A 15,232-nucleotide genomic window follows, 5' to 3' on the forward strand; every position below is an offset into this window, starting at 1 on the left:
TTACAAGTTTCTCACAAACTGCAAACTTTCTTTCTGCTGCTCGATCGCCGTTTCCGGCTGCATATTTCACTCCTTCCAGCTTGTAACCTGCAGAATATGATTTTCTTTTCGGTGCCATTTTTGTTCAGCCCTTCTCAGTTGTTTTTATAAGTTAGCGCGAATGTTGAAATGATCAATTTTCATAGGTACAGAAGTTGCTGGTAGCATCTTTTTTCACAACGCACCTCTGCCATGACCCGCCCCCGCTGACTTTTGATTGGTTGACGTGTGTGTGTGTGACGATTGCTGTTATATGAAAGACACACACGCAGACACACACACACACACACATCAGAGCAAGACAGCTCAATTATTTCACACATAAGTCGCTCCAGAGTATAAGTCGCACCCCCGGCCAAACTATGAAAACGCGACTTATAGTCTGAAAAATACGTTAACCCCAAAACGGCAACGGCGCTCTTGCGATTGCCCCGTGCTTTGCAACCGTCCCGATGAACGGCGACCGAGCTTGTTGATTTTTAAAGAGGTGAAGCGTAACGTGCACACGGGTTGTTAGCATTTCATTTCCGCGGTGATGTCATGGTAGCAGTGACCATCTTGAAAGCATCAGTTAAACCATCATTAAAACTTTTGTTTCCCCCGCTCTCCGATGCTAGCAGCGGTGATCTTGCCAGAATCAGAACATTGACTTGTACTGTTTTGAGGTATCAGACGCCTATTTACTGAAATAGATGAACTGCTGAAAGGAGCTTCCACCAGAGCAGAGGATACAGAAAATGTTTGAGGTTCGGGACTTTAGGCCAACTAACTGTTGTGGTCTGATTGACTGTGGGGTCTGATCGCATCTCAGCTCTCCGGTCAGTGTTCTGATAGTTTTCTGGCGAGGTCCAGTTCCAATCTGGCGACCCGCGCCCGGGCTTACCGCGCGGCAATGATGCGGCTCAGACATTAAAAAAGAAGGGGATTTGTTGCTAGACCTCGCCGACCCGTCCAACAATTGAAGATTCAAACCAGGTGTGGGCTCTCATCGGCCGTCAGCGGGCGCTTTCCAACTGGAGGAACTTTTTCCAGTTCCTAGAACCTTATCAGGAAAGGAAACAGGAAGTAGGACCTCGGTTCCGAGAACCGCGACAGCTCCTACTCCAAGGCAGGATCTTACGGTTCCATGTCCACAAACCAGATACTTCTTTGGAGTGCCATTTTGGGAAATGATGGTCGTCACCGCTCAGGTGTTTTCTTGAGACCGAATGGACCGAAGCAGTGAGAACCGCAGTGACGAGAAGGTTCCAGTTCCATGGGTGGAGTCCAGGGCTCACAGAGGAACATCTACATTTCGGCCAGAATAAGGAGTTCTTCGCCTGGCGAAGCAGTGCAGGGAGAAGATAAAAACCTATCTGACGGTCCATGGTTGCTCTTCCCACCATGGAGAACATGGTTGTGCTGCGGTAGCATCCACTTCCATGCTGTTCATATCGTCTTCCAAGAGTTCATGGAACTCCTTTGTCCTAAAGCAGCTAAAGTCGTCCCTTAAATGATTCAGAGTAACCGTTTGGAAAAGCCTGGCCCGAGATTCTGATCATGCGTTTGTTTTTTCCGCATGTCTCGAATGACAATGATACATTCCTGCCTAAACCCAACGGGACAACATGATGAGACCATTAGCAGAGCCGGGGTTCAACGAAAATCTGATTATTAAAAAGTTTTGTTTGCGTCGGGGGTCCTCTGAGATTTTTTGACTACTGTAGCCTCGACACGCCGCTCATTATTTATACCTGCCTCGCCATGGCATCTGCCATCCATCAGGAATGGCAATAAGTGGCGTGAGAAGGCCCCCCCCCCCCCCCTCCCCCGAAGCTCTTCTGAATATTCATCTCCTGTGTCGATGATTATTCCTTAAGGCAGGTTGGATTATTATTCATGTTAATCACATTGAACCGAGCTAATCCAGAAAACAACAAATACACTTCAGTTATGTTTGCGGTTCACAGCAGACTCCCGCTGCCACGGTACCGACGATGCCTGACTGAGCGGGTGATTGTACGGGTGAACGTAGCATCCAGGCTAAAGTGCTATATCAGTGGACACCTTAGGGGGCGACGTTGCTCAGGGGACTAGCATGTCGCTAGAACCGAATATTCCTGGTTCGACTCCTGGTTCCTCCCAGCCTGTCGAAGTGATGTTGAGCAGGAAACCGAACCCCCAACTGCTCCCCTGGCGCCGTTCCTTAGCTGCCTTCTGCTAATGGTTAATCCATGATGGGTTAAATACAGTGGTCAAATTTCGCTGATGTTGTGCTCTATGTGGACAACAAAAGCATTTCCTCTTCTTCTTCTTCTTCTTCTGAACGGTTGGTTGACAGTGATTCAGTGAGAGCCCGTGAGTTTCATGCCTTGTGAGGCAACCGAGGAGTCGCAAGAAGAATTACAAGCGCCCCCTACCTTGAGGCAGGAGAAGTGTGTGCCTCACCCAGTGGCTCTTGGCAGCCCTTTTATGATCGCTCAGCACAAGAAACTAGTAAAACACATACAGGTGTTGACCAAAAAACATGATACAGTGGAAATGTGGTTCGTGTAGCAAAAGGGTTTAAATATTTGCAGGAAGGCAGCAATACGGTTTTAGTGCAGAGCATGCCGGCAGTCGGCTGTCATTGCAAAATCTACGTTGAGGCTCAGCAGGCTCACCGCAAGTCTCTTCTCAGTATTTGAACAGTAAATGTGAAAATCCAGGAATTTTGGATAAAAAACAAGTTGAATTAAAAATACCTTTATAGTGCAAATCACTGATAAACATAAGCATTTGATTCTTTTTTTCCATTTGACATTTTTTTCTTTCCAAGATTTGCAAGTGAGGCACAGCCTCTCCTGCCTCCCCTGACTGCACGTCACCACAGCCATTCATACAAATCACAATAATGGCAACAAAAGAGATAAATAAAGTAAAAAGGTATGCATACTGCAAACCCGGAAGGCATGCCAATTCATATTTTTTCCTGCAGATGGTTCTTTTTACGACTGCAGAATAAGTACGATGAAAGTTTTACCGTGTTTTTTTTTCACAATGAAACCAACCAAAGCCGACGCGGTGGACATGTTCTCATCCTCTTCCCTCTAATTTCATTTCTTTTTCTTCCTTGAAAAGTTCTGCAGTCAGAGGAGAAGAATGGAGGTTTGCATCTCCAAGCTCCAGTGCGTTATGTGGTTCACGTGGAGATCCAACGCAGCGCATCGCAGTGATATTGTCAGTGTTTTGTTGCGAATTTCAAGGAACTACCTGATAGTCATATTACAAAGGCCAGAGGAGGGATGGTGAAGATATTGGTTGAAGGATTCTTGACCAGGATAGGAGTCGGTGACCTTTAACCCCCAAAGAGCCATTTGGACCCGGTTTCCTCGGAAAAGAAAACACCGGGAGCCGCAATTACTTTTTGACGTCTAAAATAAAGGTAACACTGTATATATTGCTTTTTATTCCCTTTACACTTTGTATAAACAAGTGTGTAGTGTGTTGCGTCTGAAATTCACAAAGTATTACGGGGAAAATTAATTTTATTTATGTAATGAACTCATTTTGAGCTTTGGGCTTTCAAAGCGTGTAGCGAAGCCTTGACCTGAATTTTAAAAATAAATCGGGAAAAAAAATCACTGTGTCAGTAAACAATATAAAATAAATATTTGCAAAATATCTTCATGAATATTTATTTTACCTGGTTTATGGGACTTCTGCTCCTGAACTTCTGCGCACGGCATCTGCAAACCGGGACTTTACCGGCTTCCGCTAGTGTGACGTTATTTTGAGCGGCGAAAAATAATAATTTTATGAAATATTTCAAGATCACAATAATCTTCCAACTTAGAACTAAAAGTTAAAAAAAAGGAAATAACACAAATGAAATACACTTCAATTAAATTTTATAATTTATTTTCCCCAAGCCACTCGGAGCCGCAGTGTAAAGATGAAAGAGCCGCGGGTTGCCGACCCCTGGACTAGGTCACCAAGTCAGCATCTCCAAACCTGACAACTTGGTGGACAAGGAGGCTCCTGCAGGGCTGAGAACTTCCAGGAAGCGATCATTGAGGCCCACCGTTTACCCCGATACCAGGATGTAAACTTGTCTTTAGCTGATGCTACGCGGGGAAACAATTGCGCGACTTGCTGTTAGCTGTGGCGGCGGTGATGAAGAACTTCCATCAAAATTGACTTCATCGCACCTCCCTGAGGTCAGGAGCTTTGAAACCCGTGCCAGAACGCTCCTCGCCTTCAGATTTGCAAGTTTATTCCGGAGGTCTTTTAAGCCACGGTTTCACTGTTGAGATCCACTGGCTCCGCTTTCCAAATCTTATTAGCGTTGATTACTTCGGAGGGCCAACTGAGGCCGTGTTATCACCATCTTTGAAGCGTGAAAGATGTTTCTCATTTATCACATATTAATTAGCGGCCGCCGCGGGGTGTCGGACACAGTCTCACGGGCCGCCTGCAAATGACCGGCATTTACTTTGCTTCTCACCCGAAACCCCCGTGGGAAGCGGGACAGGAAGTCCCTGATTTCAAGGAGTAGCCTAGTCTCAACGTGTCCGACGTGTTTTCAAAGAATTTAAATCCAGGCAAAATTTGAAGAGATAGACTTCAGGAAGGAGCTTTTGGACGCAGGCGATGGGAAAATCATGGGAGTTGTCCGACCGGGATGAGGTAATCGCATGAGGATCAACTGAAATACGGCAAACCCGCAACTTGATGGGGCAGCTTGTGATTTACGTGCTCAAACAACAACTTGGCGTGTCTTAATTCACTTATAGCGAGGACACGAACCCGACCGTCCACCAGAGGAACGTGGGATTTGGAAATAATAGCCTGGCGACTTGTGATTTGCGCGAGTGCGGCGGACTCCCAACAGATTTGCAAACTGTCAGACACGAGGCATTAATCATATCGCCGTTAGCCGGCTTCAGCTGTCTGAACTTTCCAAATAAGGTGCGACTTATTTTAAATCTTTTCGGTTTTGTTTCGCCCGCCTTGAGATCATTGTGGAACAACATTAATAGGATAGAACCTCTTTTAGCACTATTTTCACTGTCGTCAGTATGTTGAAGACACACTGATGGCTTAGCATGTTTTAGCGTTAGCTTAAACTGGCACTGCTGAAAAATGGAGATCAGCCTGTTCTTTTCGGACTCTCCTCTTGGGCAATAGCGCAATTTGGAGTATCAATATTTCTTCATTCTTTCATTCTCCATAACGCTTCTTCTTTTCCTTTGGGGTTTTCCCTACAGCCGATCAACCTTCTCCATCCAACCCCATTCTCTGGATCCTCCTCTCTCGCGTCAACTATCCTCTCTCACTACATCCATAAATCTTCTCTTTGGTCGTCCAGTGTTTCCCAACCTCTTTTGAGCCACGGCACATATTTTACATTAGAAAATTCACACGGCACACCGCCAAGTAAATATGACAAAAACCTTTTTTAACAAGTTAGAATGAAACCGTAGTCTCAGTTTACTTATTGTGAAATCTAATATATCTAATATCTGTAAATTCGTCAAGTTGCAATGCAAATTTCCCACCGATGTGCAACTTTTCCAGAATGCTTATTTCAATGTCCGAATACCAATATGTCTAAAAATGGTATTATTTGAGAGAATTCTGGCTATTTTTTTATCAACGCCAGAGCCGAGCTTTTCTTCTACAATGATTTTGCCGGCAGGTAGTATTAATGTTTTGCTGTTTGGATTTAGAGACGAGTTCAGCAACTTTATAGCAGCTTTCACTGCTTTCTCACTCGTCTTGGTAGTTTTCAACAATGCTGCCTGTTTGTTTACGTGGATACAAGTACCGTAATTTCCGGACGATAAGCCGCGACTTTTTTCACGTAAAACAACGACGCGGCTAATATATGGACTTTTGATGGGGGACGCTAACGAGCTTCACGCTGCTAAAACATTTATCCTCGTCACATCGGACCGATGAAAAAAATTCTGAGTCCGTTCAACTGTGACACCGAAGAAGACGACTTTGACGGTTTTAGCGCGCAGGAGGAAGCCCGACATAGCGATCGGCTAGCTGGTGCGGCTTATATTGAGGTGCGCTCAATAGTCCGGAAATTACATTACTTTTTTATTTTAAAAATGTATCACGCAAAGCATCACTAATCGCTCTGATTCACAGATGCACAGGTTAATTCACTTACTCGCTGCCCACATAGACATAGGAAGACACATTATTTGCGTTGGATAAATAATTTTCGGACCAATCAGGTGAAAGTGGGCATTTTTCCACAGTGGTTGGGAAACACTGATCTAGACCTCCAATTCCAGGACTCCCCCTCCTCTGTCCGCGACCCAACCATCTCTGACCTTCTCTCCAAAACATCTAACATGGACTCGTTCCTGAATATAGCGCCCCTCCTGCGATCCGTGGTTGGAATCCCACAGGGGAGGTTCCTGTGCGGAGTTTCCATGTTCTCTGGGTTCCTTTCGTGGTCCAAAGCCAGCAGGAGGGTCGTCGGATGCTTCTAACCCCTTTGAGTGCCTCGATATGAACGAACTGAATGTGTGTTTTTAGTTTTCTGTGTGCTACCGTCATTTACGGACTGTAAGCCGCTAATATCCTCACCCGCTTTGAACACCGCGGCTTAAACAACGATGCGGCTAATTTATGGATTTTTTTCGGGGGCGAATGAGCTTCACGGCGCCAAAACATTTAGCCTCGTCACATCGGACCGATGAAATGAGGGTGAAATTCTGAGGCCATTTAATTCCAACACCGAAGACGACGACTTTAATAGTTTTATCGCTAAACTATTAGCGATATTGGAGGAAGACCAAGATAGCTGCTGGAGATCAGCTGGAGTCGGTCAAACCGGGGATAGAATACAGATAGATGGGTGGATTTTTCATTCTTTCTTTTTTTTTTTTTTTTCCAATTTTATTTATTGATTTATTATTCATTTTTTTCATCAGTCGTATTACAGGCACTGTTTGAAAAAAAAAAAACAATAAAAATAAAAAAGCATTTCTGGTGCATATTTGTGGATGTTACTGGTATATTTTTGATTAAAAGTTAAAAAAAAAAAAAAAAATCTGTGTAAATATCTAATGCTACAACGTGGACACCTGCGGCTTATAGACACGTGTATCCTCTATATGTACACATTTAGTTATTTGTTGTTTTTAGCCGGTGCAACTTATATTATATGCAAATTATATATAATTACGGTACTTCCCTACGACATACTACTAATCCCTGTCATTTGTACTTGTAGTCACTTTGACAGAAATATATTTATTTTAATTATTATCATTATCATAAAGATGCTTCCGGTGAACATTTGGGCGCCGACCGTTACGTCACTCTCGGAAAATATATCCCGATTCCTGCGGGCTCTTTTACGTATATCTTTGGATACGTCGCGGTCCAGCCTGAAAAAGCAACGAGCGAAGAGTAAATTTAGCAAATCAGATACACTTCAAGGACATTTCGACATGAAATATTTGCATTCTTCTCATGCTGTCCTGCAGCTCTCGGTCCCATATTGTATTAACCTTCGTAACCTTCTGTGGGTCCGCCCCCGTTATAGGACCCTCATCGGTGCCGGCTGAGGTGTTTCTGCCCCTCGGAGAGGCGAGGAGGGCAATAAAAAAAAAAAAAACAGGCCCATGATTGAACTTTCATCCTTATGTTTCTCACATCTTCTCATTGATGGATATACATGCAGGCGGCGGAGGTGTGCGCAAACAAGGACCGCGGCCATCGGCCTGCCAGATCATTAATGCAGCCTCACAGATCAAACCGGAATCCAAAGCGCCGCTCTGCACACATCCGAGCTTTTCAATTCTTCTCCTGACCAACACGCAACTTTTGTCCTCCGGGGGTCAAATTGACCCGGTGAGGTTTGATATTTCCGTTGAGGCGATCCCCCAAATCTAGGATTCATCTCTGTTCCAACATGGATTTACAAGTATCTGATTTGGTAATCGTAAGGCTAACATGCGCGTTAGCTTGCCAATGACGCGCATGCTAACATGGTAACCCGAGTGCAAAGCGAGTCGCTCGTCAACATCACGAACCTTCTAAGCTTGGACCGACTCCCTACTCTGACCCCAGGAGTTGTATGCCCGAAACTCCCTGCCGTCTGTCAGAACTGAGGAAGCTTCTCAAAAGAGAGGAGGAACATCTTGAAGGAAACCGAGTCCAGTTGCCACCATAAGACTCGACAACCAGCGACCAGGAGAAGCTGCATGGACGTGGAAATGACGAGAACTTTAACCGCGCTGTGGAGAAGAACGCAGGAGGCCAAGAGCCAGTCGGAGGCAGAAGCACCAGAATGCATTAAGCGGTGCCGGGAATGTAAACAGCCGGCTCACGGCTTTCAAAAGCCGCTGGATTACAGCAAATAAGATTCTTTTTTTAAAGCAAAATGCTTGAAATGCTCTCTCTTTTTTTGTCATTTAAAGTAAATAAACCACCAAAGGTCACGGAATCCACTCTAACCGCGGCTCTCTGGTGTTTACAAAGATGCTTCGGGGAACGCTCGGCGCCTCTTCAGGCATTCTTCTTCTTCTCTTTTCCCCGGTCCTTGTATTAAACCGATGTCTTTCTAGGTAGCGGGTTGTCGTTGGCTCGGTTCGGTGGCGCTGCAGGACGTCGCCGAAGGCTGAACATCTTCTTGTGTCAACATGTATTCGCACAATTCTGCATTATCTACAGCACTTATCCTGCACTCAGGGTCAAAGTTGGGCTGTTATTGGGCACATCTGGACCATCTGGTGTCTCCTGTGAACTTCCTGCATGTGTTTGGACTGTGTGAGGAACCAGAAACCCTGAAGAACCTCAAGGAGAACATGGTGACCCCAACAGGGAACCTTCTTGCGTATGAATATGATCCACTGTCCTGCATCTGATTGTGTCTTCATGATGAATGTAAAGTTCACTACGTAAAGTGCAGAACATGAAGCTCTTTAGATGCCTCCAGACAGACACCAGGACAACATGGAGACTCCACACAGCGGATCTTCTCACCTTGAAGATGAAGCGCTAACCGCTGCGCCGCCACGATTCATATTTTTCTCGCAAACGAACGGCAAACACACACTCCTATGGAACGCCGCTCGTGCATAACGATAGAATTAAACTACTCGGAGATACCGTTGCAGAAAATCTCTAGTTTCCTTTCCGAAGACGGTCGGGGTTCTGAGGTCGGCGAGGAGGACGCTCCGATGGACGGTTGAAGAAAAGAAAAACAAAACAAGAGAGGCGGCGGCGGCGGTTTCACACGTCGGGAGCGGTGACCCCGGTCGCCGAGGGGATTTTTAGATCTCTGAGAAGACTTTAGGTTAAGACTCGCGACAGTCGATCCAATACCGAGAAGCTAGAAATAAAACTTGAAACGCGAGCCGGCGTCCAGCGGCGGGAGATTGTCGCTCCTCGGTAGATTGACCCTCCGAGCTCAGAGATTAGCCTTTGCGGTCTCGGCCGTCACAGAGAAGGAGCTGGAAGTGAGAGAAAATACAGCGTTGATGGAAGCCCGGCATCACCTCCAGGAGAACGTGTTCTGACTGACCTCCGTATCGTCTTTTTTTTTCCTTCGGTTGCTCTCTGCAGGGGCTCCACGCCGTCAGTAAACCTCATCTTCTTCTAGATCTTCTCCATGCCTTCTCTGTTTGAGACATTTCACCGGGATGTTCTTCATCTGCAGAACGTCTAACGTGCTGACCCTCTGAAGGACTCATCCCTGATCCTGTCCATGTTCTTCACCCACAACGAGAATCTCAAACATCTTCATTCTCCAGCTCGGCGTCCCGTCTTCTCCTCCAAACAGGACGACCCGTCTGGTCTTACCTTCATCTTCCACACGGTGCTGACCTCCAGGTGTAGATGTAGATGCTAACACATGGAATGAGCTATCCGTCCATCCATCCATCCGTCCGTCCATCCGTCCGTCCGTCCGTCCGTCCATCTGTCCATCTATCTGTCATCCATCCATCCATCCATCCATCCATCCATCCATCCATCCATCCATCCATCCATCCATCCATCCATCTACCCTTCCAACCATCCATCCATTGGTCCGTCTGTCTGTCCATCCATCCATCTGTCTCGCTACTCGCTGTTCATCCATCCATCAATCTATCCTTCAACCCATTCATCCAACATAATTCCATCCATCCATCTGTCTCGCTGTTCATCCATCATCCATCCATCCATCCATCCATCCATCCATCCATCCGTCCGTCCATCCGTCTGTCCATCCATCCATCTACCCTTCCAACCATCCATCCATCGGTCCGTCTGTTTGTCCATCCATCCATCCACCGATCTATCCTTCAACCCATCCATCCTACCATCCATTCGTCTGTCTGTCCGTCCGTCAATCCATCCATCCATCCATCCATCCATCCATCATCCATCCATCCATCCATCCATCCATCATCCATCCATCCATCCATCCATCCATCCATCCATCCATCCATCCATCCATCCATCCATCCATCCATCCATCTGTCTCGCTACTCGCTGTTCATCCATCCATCAATCTATCCTTCAACCCATTCATCCAACATCATTCCATCCATCCATCCATCCATCCTTCCATCCATCCGTCCGTCCATCCGTCCGTCCGTCCATCTTGCTCCGTCTCTCCTGGTTTAATCCCCAGTAGCGTCCAGACTTGGAACCGGTGTGAGGATGAGTTGTCGTTGCTCGATGAGCAGATAGCAGAAGTGTGGAGGATCCAAATAGTGTCCGAGCCGAAAGAACAACAACGAGGAAGCGATGAGCGTCAGAGCGAAGGGGATGGAAGCAGCGGAGGAAAGGCGGGGAAAAACAAGTGTAACAAAACAGGAACTGACCTTCAAAGTAAAAGCAGAAACAGGAGGAACCGACACACACAATGTCTGAACAAACTTCAGGCCAAGCTATTCTTTTATTTCTTTTCTTATTTTTATTTTGTTATTTTCCCAGACAAAATCCTATAAGAAACAAAATGGTTCCTCGTTCTCCCCGTGTTCCTCAGGGTTCTCCAGGTTCCTCCCACAGTCCAAACACACCCAGAAGGTTCATGGAGACCTTAACCTGTCTAGATGTTTGAATGGTTATAATTCTCTGAATGATGCATTAATAAGAGGATGAATGGTTGTATGCCTTCATATAGCTTGTAAATAATGTTTTATGTCTCTATTTGACGCGTGAATGAGAGGCTGAATGGCCACATGTCACTCAATGATATGTAAATGATTGAGTGAATGGTTTTATGTCAATAACTCAGTGTAAAAAGAGGCGAAATTTTTGAATAAGATGGTGAATGGTTGTATACCTTCATATAGCTTGTGAATAAGTGAATAATGTTTTACGTCTCTATTTTACACGTGAATGAGAGGCTGAATGGCCGCATGTCGCTCAATGACATGTAAATGTTTGTAAATATAAATGTGAATGGTTTTATGTCGATAATTCCGTGTAAATAAGATGGTTAATGGTTGTATACCTTTATAGGGCTTGTGAATAAGTGAATAATGTTCTATGTCACGATGACACGTGAATGAGAGGCTGAATGGCCACATGTCACTCAATGATATGTAAATGATGAGTGAATGGTTTTATGTCAATGATTCAGTGTAAAAAGAGGCAAAATTTTTGAATGAGAGGGTGAATAGTTGTTTGCCTTCATATAGCTTGTGAATAATGTTTTATGTCTCTATTTGACACGTGAATGAGAGGCTGAATGGCCACATGTCGCTCAATGATATGTAAATGATTGAGTGAATGGTTTTATGTCAATAATTCCGTGTAAATAACATGGGATAATTGTTTTGTCTCTATAAATGTCTCCATAAAATGTGAGAGGGTGAATTATTGATTGTCAAAATTACATGTGAATGGCTGTATGTCACCAGTTCACTGTAAATGAGTGGCTGAATGGTTTGTTGTCAATAATTCAGTGTAAAAAGAGGTGAAATTTTTGAATGAGAGGGTGAATCTGCCTCTTCCTGTGTCTGGAGAATGAATGGATGAAACAGTTATGCAGCTGTTTAAATACAGATACCCAGGAAACCCAGACGGCGAGCTGCTTATCGGGCGGAATCTCACCCGAAACGGCGTCGTGAGCACATGAAATAGAAAATTTGTCTCGCTTGTGGAATTGTTTGAAATATAAATTAAGAAAAACAACCCCGGAGTTTTTGCTCCCGCGGCTGATCCGGCACCCCGCCGCGACACAAAAAGAGCCCTGGTAGCGCCAAGAAAACAAGCGGTATTTATCTGACCCCCCCTTTCCGGGACGTCACGCATCCTTTACGCTCCAGATTTGAAAATATTCGGGATTCCTCGAGTCGGGTATCAGCCGGGAGCTTGTTTTTGTTTTCTTTGGATTACGGGCTCGCTACGGGGGCGAACCCGATCGGCAGATGGTGTGACCGGGAAAGGCGGGAGGGTCGGGGCGCCGGGGTCGGGCGGCGGGGTCAAAGGTCGACGGATGGAGGGATGGAGGGATGGAGGGAGGACTGACACAGATAGAGGAGAAGGACGAGGGAGGGAGGGAAAGATGGAGAGGATGAGTCGGGGATGCTGCTGATCCACCGGGTTGACCTTGCCACTGTGTGTGTGTGTGTGTGTGTGTGTGTGTGTGTGTGTGTGTGTGTGTCGGTGTTTACTTCCAGCACCATACTTTTCCCCACATGCCGGGGTCAAGGGAACACACACACACACACACACACACACACATTCTAATCTCAGCCCGGATCTGCAAACATGTTTCTCTTGGATGATGTTCTGCAGAAGGTTCTGCTGCCTTTCCAGGGCTCGAGTGTTTGGAGAGAACACACACCCGCCGCTGTCGGACCCGGAGGTTTCTGGCGTCGCTTCTCGAGCTCTCGGTTGTTTCTCCTCCGGCCGCTCGGAGCCGTCGAGCCGTTATTTTATTCGACTCGGAGTGTTATGAGAGTCTCGGCTTGAGGGTAAAATAGCTGGAAAGGAAACGGCAGGTCTGAGCTGCGGAAGGAGGCGGCAGACACCCGGGAGCCTTCGGCCGATCCAGAACAGGATCTTGTGTTTACGTTGAGCTGCGAAGCCCCCTCAAGGTTCTCACTGCTGTATTCATCAGCCGCTTCCAGACAGGAAAAAAAAAAAAAAGTGTCCAGCTCAAAGTGTGTTCCAGGAAGTAGCCTCGACTTTCTAGTTCTGCGTTCCCAGAGAAGTGGTCTGACGTGCACCTTTAGCGCCGCGCTCCAAAATAAACCACTGAAGAAGGAGAAGAACATTGAGGTGGAAGCTGCCACAGTGTTCATGGAATAATAACATGGACTGTCAGATGGTTTGAGGTGTTTTTAATCTTCTCCCTGCATTGCTTCATCCTGTGAAGAACCCCGTTAGCCGTTAGCTAACTCCACCTTTAATTCTGGCCCGGAGTGCTGATGTTCCTCTGGGGGTCTTTCTTCTCGGCAGCAGGTCTCGCTTCTACCAGCTTTAAGTTCATTCCAGGAAGTAGCCTCTGCTAGGGGAACCTTTTAGCTTAGCATTCCCACAGGCGGGGAGGGAAATCCGGTATGACATAAACAAACCGGTGCGATAAAGAAACCAGCAAAGAAGAAGAACGAGAGGAAGACGACTCGGAGGTGGAAGCTGCCACCGAGTTCATGGAATAATAACATGGACTATCAGATGGTTTGAGGTGTTTTTAATCTTCTCCCTGCATTGCTTCATCCTGTGAAGAACCCCGTTAGCCGTTAGCTAACTCTACCTTTAATTCTGGCCCGCAATGCTAATGTTCCTTTGCGAGCCCTGGAAACCCCTCTCAGGTGTCGCGGGTCTTTCCTCTCAGCAGCAGGTCTCGCTTCTACCAGCTTGAAGTTCATTCCAGGAAGTAGCCTCTGCTAGGGGAACCTTTTAGCTTAGCATTCCCACAGGCGGGGAGGGAAATCCGGGATGACATAAACAAACCGGTGCGATAAAGAAACCAGCAAAGAAGAAGAACAAGAGGAAGACGACTCGGACGACTCGGAGGTAGAAGCTGCCACCGAGGTGATGGAATAATAAAATGGACTAACAGATGGTTGAGGTGTTTTTATCTTCTCCCTGCATGGATTCATCGCCTGAAGAACCCCGTTCACCGTTAGCTAACTCCACCTCACTCCGTTTCTTGAAGCTTACGGTCATTTTGTCGCAAGAAAACATCCGACCAGCGACCAGGATGGTTCTTAAAAATGACACTCTGCAGTCCGCAAGACGTTTCTGCTGTCGAGTTCCACGGATTCAGACCTAAAATGGTCCCTGGAGCTCGGCCAGAAGAACTCGGACGGTTCCGGACTTTCGTCAGGAGAAAACATCCGAACGACGATCAAGCTCGATTTTATAAATGGTCGCAAGAAGGTCCACCGAGCTCCCGTGGAACCCTAAAAACCCCCTTCCTGGGAGTGCGAGCTGAGATGGTCCACGGTTCCTCTGCATGAAGAAACAGCCCGGCTCCTGCCAAAAAACTGCCAAAAGTTGCTGCGATCTTCTCGCCAACCAACACGTTAGCAACCCCCCCCCTCCGCCGACGTCGTCATCCGAGAGCGATGCGGTCTGTCTTTTCCCCGCGGCTCCGACACCGAGTTAATCCCGGTGTCTCTTTCGCGCAATTACCCCAAATAGCTTTGTGATCTGAATGTGAATTTGAGAGCGAAAGCAGCGAGACTGTAATCGGACAGAGTGAGCTGGAGTGAAAACTGCATTTTTATTTAAACGTCCATTCGTAGCAACGTTCGAGTCACGAGACGCCGCCGGAATTCCAATCGACTTTTAGACTCTTCGGAATTGAGGGTGCAATTAAGAAAAAAAAAAAAGAAAAAAATCGGGACACGTCCCCGTTGGCTCATCATGATAAAGATGACAACGTCACCCAGACGGACCGGGAGATGTTTGTCCAACCAGAAACTCGAGCGTGAAGGAAAACGTTTCATCTCCTGAAATGACAAATGAAGTCATTCGGCTTGGAACGAAACGCGTTTTCGTCTTTTTATTCGCTCTGGAAGCAAAGGAGAGGTTTGGAGATGGAGGCAGGCGATTGGTTGGGGCGATCCCATGAGGGGAGCGGCCCGAAGGAAGGATGGAAGACGAGAAGATACTGCATTCATCATTCATTCATTCATTCCTTATTCACGCCATTTATCCTGCAGTCGCGGTCACGGCGGTTTCGAGGGGGCGGAGCCTATCACTGAGCGAGAGGCGGAGTTCCCCCCGGACGGATCCATCTGGAGGCTACGTA

The sequence above is a fragment of the Fistularia commersonii genome, chromosome 26, assembly GCF_037954325.1.
Source record: "Fistularia commersonii isolate RoL2024-O1a breed Wild chromosome 26, RoL_Fcom_v1.0, whole genome shotgun sequence".
NCBI classification, from domain to species: domain Eukaryota; kingdom Metazoa; phylum Chordata; class Actinopteri; order Syngnathiformes; family Fistulariidae; genus Fistularia; species Fistularia commersonii.